The sequence below is a fragment of the Lolium rigidum genome, chromosome 4 (assembly GCF_022539505.1).
Source record: "Lolium rigidum isolate FL_2022 chromosome 4, APGP_CSIRO_Lrig_0.1, whole genome shotgun sequence".
In the NCBI taxonomy this organism is placed as follows: Eukaryota; Viridiplantae; Streptophyta; class Magnoliopsida; order Poales; family Poaceae; genus Lolium; species Lolium rigidum.
In genome coordinates this window covers 242,327,181-242,335,170 of record NC_061511.1, presented here as the reverse complement: position 1 = coordinate 242,335,170, position 7,990 = coordinate 242,327,181, and the positions used below count along the sequence as shown (strand labels likewise).

At 42.5% G+C, this 7,990-nt stretch overlaps 2 long non-coding RNA genes across 2 annotated transcripts; both read right to left on the bottom strand.

Annotated features, from left to right (window-relative positions):
- Positions 1-518: 518 nt before the first annotated feature.
- On the bottom strand, positions 519-1,373 carry LOC124707406. The gene is made up of 2 exons (XR_007004848.1): positions 1,228-1,373; positions 519-1,109 (listed from the first exon to the last, which is right to left on the bottom strand). It is a non-coding gene; the product is annotated as an uncharacterized LOC124707406 (long non-coding RNA).
- A 57-nt stretch (positions 1,374-1,430) lies between these two features.
- LOC124707408 lies at positions 1,431-2,386 on the bottom strand. The gene is made up of 2 exons (XR_007004849.1): positions 1,781-2,386; positions 1,431-1,674 (listed from the first exon to the last, which is right to left on the bottom strand). It is a non-coding gene; the product is annotated as an uncharacterized LOC124707408 (long non-coding RNA).
- Positions 2,387-7,990: the final 5,604 nt, after the last annotated feature.

The following is a 7,990-nucleotide window of genomic DNA, read 5'->3' as shown; positions in this document are numbered from 1 at the left end:
GAAATCAGCAGTAATCATCAGATAAACCAAGTTGTGTTGCTAATTAAGCATTCATCAATCAAACTGGAAGTGGGAAATTCCCCAGCAAACCGAGAGATGCAGTCCAGATCCCACTGAAGAAGCACTAACAATCTTAAAATGCAACCCAATAACAAACAAACGAAAATCATATTCAACAAAGAAAACATTAATCGAGAAGAGGAGGAAGTAGAATGTTCACTGCAAACTAGTCTGTTCAAGCATCCAATTCAGAACCTTCGCATCTGCCTTGTTTTGGTATATATATAGGAGCAATTGCTAACCTCTCTCTGTATAACAACATAATCCACTCAAGTTAGGACTCGGGAGGGATCTATGAATTAATCAATATATTTTTTAATATACAAGTGAAGACAGACAGCAGATTAGGTGGATCTGTTTGTTGAAATTCAGTATCCACGCACACCACAAACTGATTAGATGTGAGTTGGCCTATTAAATTGACCAGAAAAATAGGCAAGTGGACAAACCAGTGATCATGAACAACAACAAAACCAGCAAATCCAGACATCATCTCAAAATAATTCATGTACATAACTGTAGGGATCTTTTACTGCCTTCAGAGCTCATGTACATGCAATCTGACTTCCTATCTGCTAGAGGAATAAAACACAGCTGTGTGCATTGATAAAACTGAAGATATTCGCATGAAACCCAACTTCTAGAAACAAACATGGTAACAAAGTAAAGACTTCTAACTGAATTGTCGCATCTCCTATGTCGGGCCACACCAAAAACAGATGAGAATAGATTCCATCCAAACAAAGTTGTAACAGAACAGAGACCAATATAAACTTCAGGGTTACTAATCAGAAGATATGTGCACGCAACTAAAGACTTCAAGCTGTACCAAAGAGAAGATGCCACTGAATGCAAGTTGAAAGTTGAAACTGTAAGCTGCCGCAGAAGAAGAAATCAAGTAATAATATGCTTCAAGATTTTTTGATTAGAAGTCAGAATAGTTGGGAAAGCAGACATAGTTGATGGCTTGAAGCTTCACAAAAAGACCCCCCCATGAGCCAACGTTTTGCTAGATCTTCCAACTCTCTTTGCACTAAGAACCTCCAACACTGCAAATCAATGAGAAGCCCAAATATATAACCCTATACTTCAAAAGTCAGATATATGAACTCTCGACTGGAATAAATGCCATAAAGTGTGAAACAGCTGTTGGACTGTTGGGCCTACCGTTCTTCCATAATGCATATCAGATCAACATCCGCAAGTACCCTGCTATCATTTACCGTGCAAATGCGCTTTGGGGTGAAATCAAACAGAAGAACAATCCATAGTCAAGAAAAGAACTTCAAAGGTAGAGTGTAAGATAGTGCCATCTAATTGAAACTCCAAAGCATCCTCAGAATCATTGTACCTCCAGAATTCAATCTGAATGTCCAAATATTGCCTCTCGGTGAGACACTTTGATAACCTTTTACGTTTACAAAGTTGTTGTGAATTGAGAAGGTAGTGTGTTAAGATTTCCAAAAAGATATAATACAACATCAGGTTGGACCTAAGACATTGCTGTACATTTTTTGTTCATGCATCAAATATTGAGGGAATAGGATAAGCTTGCTCAGCTGGGAGATAGACAACAATCCTTTGGTTCCAGAACGAAATCCTCCATTTTAATATCTGTGAGAGCACATAATTGCAGATGAAGGGATATGAAGTCATAACTAGGACGTTAATTATCAAAGGAAGTTGCTAAAGTTTGTTCAGGTAAAAAAAAGTAAACCACCGATAACATGATGAAGCAAAATAGGGCACCTTCGCCAAGTTGTGCAAGTCCAATATCTGGAGAACCAACAATCCATTTCAGAATTGGTGTACACTCAATTGAGAAAGAAATTAAATCAGAAGGACTAATTATCCCAACACAATCTGTAACTTCTCTGGGTCCATCCCATTATCAGCAATCCAATCCAGCAGCTCACAAGTTTCAACGAGATCACATAAGCACACATAAGCACCGAGCCATAACCAATAAAGTAACCGCCCTTTGCCATAGAGGGCTCAAGTTCCAGACCAGATCCAGTCCTGCAGCCAACTCGTGGAGGCGGACACAAAATGAACCAAACATCCACAAAACACTGACCTGGCTCCCCGTAGATTTATTTTCTTCCCTAGGGGTAATCCAACTCCTAACTAAATCCTGTAGTCAACACATGCAGACGACCAAAAGCACATGGAAAGACAGAAACCGAATCAAACAGAAAGATGGATGATAGATTGCAAACCAAAGGATTTAACAGATTTTCAGTCACTACCAGCACAGCCTCAGGGAAAACAAATCTGCAACCATAGGAAGGGTAGAAGCAAAACCTAAATCAAAGACATGGTTGGAAAAGCAAACATTAAGACAGAAGAAGTAAGTTATAGGCTTCAAATGAGGAGTGTAAGAGATCAATAAGTCTTAGTCGGTTGTAGGATGTGCCACTCCTTTTAAGTTCCAGATTATCCTTAGTTTCATGCACCTTTCCAGATCAATCTGAATTTAGAATATTACACCATGTAAGATAGGTTATCTATGTTATGATGAATTGAAAGATAGTAGATTAAGAAGCTCTGTAAATAGATTAAAACTCATTAACATGTTGATTTGTACTCGTCAACTACGAATCTAGAACCTGCATCAAGCAAGAGGAATATCCATAAACTTTTCATTAAACAAACTAAAGCATGCATCAAGTGATGATGATGATGATGATGATGATGATGATGATGATGAGTGGGTAAAGGGTAGCCTGTCTCGGTTGTTAAGGTTCAGCTAGGCAACACCGGGTCCCAATTGCAAATTATCACTTTTGAGTCAGCATCTGCAAGAGCTGAGGATTGATAGGGTAAGGCAGAGAAAACTAGTATCGGGAACGTTCAGCTGTAAAAGAAGGAAAGACGGCAAAGTTTAGTCATAACAAGGAACCATCATGCCAGGGAAAACCGCCCGCCAATAGCAATTTCTGGAAATCACCAATAACTCAAAATCAGAAGGAGACTAAATTTTAAATAGATGATTTTTTTTAATCTAGGGAGGCTGATTATCCAAACATAGATCACCAAGAAGGTAAGTCTGAAAGGTGGATTCCCGCAGTCCTGCTGAGTATAATTCCGAATTCTGGGAACCACCAACAAAACAAAATCAGACTTCTCTGAGATTAACTGTACTGAATAGTTAGTTTAAATTAATGTAGTGGGGTTGATTATCCAAACGCCTGAGGGGTAGGGGTAAGCCTCATTCAGATTAGACTGGGAGAAATCAGGTCCACCGGTGACAAACCGTTCAAATGGATGTCTGCAAAAACATAGAATTACCAACGAAGGCAGAGAAAACTTTTGTCTCAACAGTAAAATAGTTGAGGAGTTCAAAAGATGTGAGGTCACAAAAAGGAAAACCGGAAATCCCACCCAGCTGCACATAATTTTCCAATTCTGGAGAAGAACCAATGATACAAATCAGACTTAGTGTGCACTAAACTGAATTGTGCAGACAAAATGATTATCCAAACACAGTCAAAAGTTTACTGATACGAATGATCATAGATCAATCCAGCTTCTACCACATAACTTCAGCTCAGAGTATCTGACCAAACCAAAATAACCATTGAACCATAACAAACCAAGTTAGCCATTGAGCAGTAAAGCAAACCTCCATCCTCCAATTTATCTATCAACAACCAGTTGGCCCTTCCTGCGCATCTCAAGGAGCACAAACAAATACCAGAAGCGAGATCAGCTGTTACAATATAATATAATCAACGCAGGGCCTCAAATCGAAGTCAGATCAAGGGACATGACCAGCCATCAGAAGAGAACGCCAGGGAATGCAGACTAATCTCCTTGAGCAGGTAACACAGCTAATGTATATTCATCTGTAACCACCGAAAGCAGGTAACACACAACCAACAAACTGATCTGACGGGGCACGGGAAACTGACCTCCTCAGGTTCTTCACCATGTGATGACTAATCTCTAGTTCCAGATAAGATCCACACTCCTGCAATCAATGCATCGTCGAGGCGAACACAAATGAAGCGGAAAGACCTCCCACGGAACACTAACCTTACTCCACTACAAAACCCAGGTAGGTCCAAAACTCCCCACTGCCAGGATGCATAGCGACGCATAGCAGACTAATACGGAACACACATTACAACGAATAAAACTACAAAGGGATAGACAGCAAACCAAACGATTTAACAGATTTCAGGCCACTGCCAGGCATGTCCGGGGTAAAAAGGATCTGCAACATGTTGGGCAGAAACGGTAAACCTTAATCAAAGCTACGAACAGAGGTAACTAACCAAAATAAACAAACACAAATAAGAGTGATAGAAATTGAAAGAGAGAACGGTGTTTTCTCAGTTGTAGGATGGCGTTAGTTTGAAGCTCCAGATCATCCTCAAGGTGCATATCAATCTGAATGTTCAAATATTGTTCTGTAAGATGATTTTATCGCTAGGAAAGTTATGATGAATTGAAAAGGGGTAGATTTTAAAATATCCTCAAACAGGGTGTACTCAGCATCAGGTCCGACTTGAATTCGGCAACTAGAACCTGCAACGAGCAAGCAAGAGACCTTCCTATGAATTTTCAGTTGAGGGGGCTAGAGCTTATAAGAGAATTAAAAAAAGTATTCATCAAACTCTGTTTGGGCTATTAGTGAATCAGGCATAGGCAGGGATCGGGCAGACGATGGCAGGGTTCGATGAAAGAGCAAATTATCTCCCGTGGCCATATCTGCAAGAGCTTAAGGTTACTGAAGGGAGATAACTGATGTATTATCGAAGAATTAAGTCTGAAAAGAAAGGTGAATTAAGGAACCGCCGCAGCATGCTGAACCAAAATAGACCTCCCTGGCTCCCGATAAGACGTATAATTCCAATTTCTGGAGGCCAGCAGAAACCCCAAATCAGAATTGTGGGGAAACAAAATCGAACTACACGGGAGTAAACTGAGTCTGAGAGAGGGCTCATTATCCGAAGGCAGAACGGAGGTTCGGGTCCACAATCCAAACTGTAATTTCTGGAGAGCCAGAAGAGTCCCAAGTTAGATTCGATGGATATTTCAAATTACAGAGGAAATTGAGTTTTGAGAGGGGTTGATTATCCAAACGCAGAATTGAAGATCCCCAATCCTATGATCACCAGTCCGATCCGTACACAATTCCAATCTCTGGAGAAGCAGAGACAGTCCCGAAGTCAGAACTGACGGATGCTAACGCGAAGTAGGGAATTAATTCGAGAAGGTAAGAAGAAATATCCAAACACAAATCACAATCAGGGCTCCGATCGACCACCAATCCAATTCCCAACAATCCAGCTTCAACCCGGGACATCTGACCATACCAAAATAGAAGTAGTTGAACAATAACCAATCGAAATAACCGTGGGACATAGCAGAGCAAACCTCCTCCATGATTCGATTCATTCCTCCAGAACGTTCACCACCCTGCTGCTGCATCTAAAGAAGGGGCCGACGAACAAATCCCACAAACGAGGTTAGCTGATACTATAGGAAATCGACCGAGGGCGTCGAATCCACCTCGGGTCCACGGACGATGGGAATTCATGATCATCCATAGGCAGGGGGGCTCAGGAACATGAATCCAGAATCGGAATCTGAAATCCACAGGGGCCGCAGGGGGTGACGGAACCAATGAACCAATCTCACCGAGCACGAGAAACTGACCTGCCTCAACCCTCAATCTCCCTTGCGCGCCTTGCTACTCGGGAGGTCCAATTAATTGCAAAACTAAATCAAATCCTGCAACCGACGAGGGAACACGAGCGACCCAAATCGAAACTAGGATATGCAGGAACCACTCTCAGGAAAACAAGAGGTCGCAAACCAGGTAACTCGATCGATCCAGAGACGTCGATCGAATCCGATTCTTCTCCAATCCGATCCTTCGCCGCCGAGCCGCGGGGTAGCGGACGAGACAGGCCGAGGAATCTGCGAGGACAGGAAGGCATGGGCGACGAGGAGCAACAATCAAATCGAGGCAAGCTAGCTTCGATCGAAAGGAATGGAGGAACGGTAGAAGAAACGGGGAAGAGTTCCGCAAACGCGAGGAGGCGAGAGCGAAGGCGCGGGCCACCGAGACGGAGAGAGAGGACCGGACCAGAGCGCGGGGTGGAGAGGGGCGCACCTGGGCGCCTTTTATAGCCGTGGACGGAGGCGGTGGGCGAGAGGTAGCCGGTGTGGCCTGGCGCCAGCGGAATCCTTCCCGGACACGGCTGTGTCGTCGTCGCCGCTGGATTAGGCAAGCCATTGTTGCGCGTAATGGGGCGGCAACGCGACGTGACGCGGACGCATTTGCGCGTCCGTGGGATGGGCATGGGGAAACGTCCTGGAAATTTCTGGGCTGCTCGGGGAGACGCGCGATCTGGCGGCCATATCATATACTCTGTGCGGCAGCTTTGATTGCTGACCTTGTTCTTGTCCATGAGCCACGAGGAACTCGTGGATCAGAACATGGAAAAAGAGGTGTGGAGGATTATCGTCGAGGTCTGCGGAATCAGCTAACTAACGTATTTACGCAATAGATCGGCTCACAAGCTATTTTTTGTTGTTTCTGATCGGACGTCATACAATTGTTATTGTTGGTTTCTCAGAAAGCTCATGCATACACTAACTTTTACGTACGCATGGCATCCTACCGTAAGAGTACATCTGAACGCTATTTGGGGTCATGATAACACGTCCATCTACAACTTGGCGCCTAGTGACTAACCCTAACATGAAACAAAGTACTCACCCAAATGGTAGTACACTTGACCCAAGTAGTGCTACCTTTATGAACTCATGAAGGAAAATTTCTCTATGTTTGATTAGGACGAAAATGATACTCTATGTACAGACAACTTGGGTAAGCACACCCACAAATCCCGATGCTTCCAACTCCTACGAATGTATTCGATCGGGTCTCAATAACACCACCGGAGCAATTCAAACCAAATCTAAGACGATTATACATTACGTATCGTGATGTGACACTAGCAACAACTAGCTTCTACCCATTTCTCAACCTTAGGTATGTAAGCATGGTGGTATTTTTTTGTGAAGTAGGATCTCGCTCCATCTCCCTTCTCGCGTTTAAATAGGAGCAAATGTGGGGCATGAACCATGCAATTATGCCTTCACCCAATTCACTACTATCAGAGGGAGCACATGGCGTATTATTGTGAGCATCCCTTTCCTCATTGATGTAGCTCCCCCATAGATGTATCGATACATTGTATTTTAATTTTCTATATTGTTGAGCTATAGTTAGGCTAATGACGGTATTAATTAGCTTGTAAACTTATTTTATTTTAAAAATTTAATGTTATGCTAACATAACTAGTTACCACAAGCACCTTTTTATTTAATGACATGCCATATCATCAAGATGTCAAGTTGGCACTACACATGGTTGCCATGTTATTGCCTCCATCCTAAAATATAAGCCTTTTTTCTAAACAAAAACCTTTTTTAAAGCTTGTTTAGCTTTTAAATTGCTAATTTAGCTTTCTTAAAAAGTTATTTATTGGAACGGGTGTACTAATATCAAAATTACTTCCACTATAGCTAGTCTTGAATTCTTGGTTTTATTTAAAACAAAACTAGCTTGATGGTCATCAGAACGATCTCGATTTTTTGTTTGGCACATATCCTGGCCTGAATTGACTATTGGTCGGTAAAATAAAAGTTCATTCGATCTACACACCAATGTTCTCTCAATTGTGACACATCTATTTATTTTTAAAAGTTTGTTGATTTTTTTAGTTGGTCGATGTTGTGGGTATACTTCATGGGTGTACCATCGACAGTGCCTAGATCCGGCAAGCCCGGGTGGCCCACAGATGGTGATGAGACATGTGGCCCATCGGGCGGCCCAGTTGCTGTAGATCATGAAGGAAGAAGTCCGGCCCAGGATCAGTAAGCCGGATCCGTACCGACATTAGGAGGA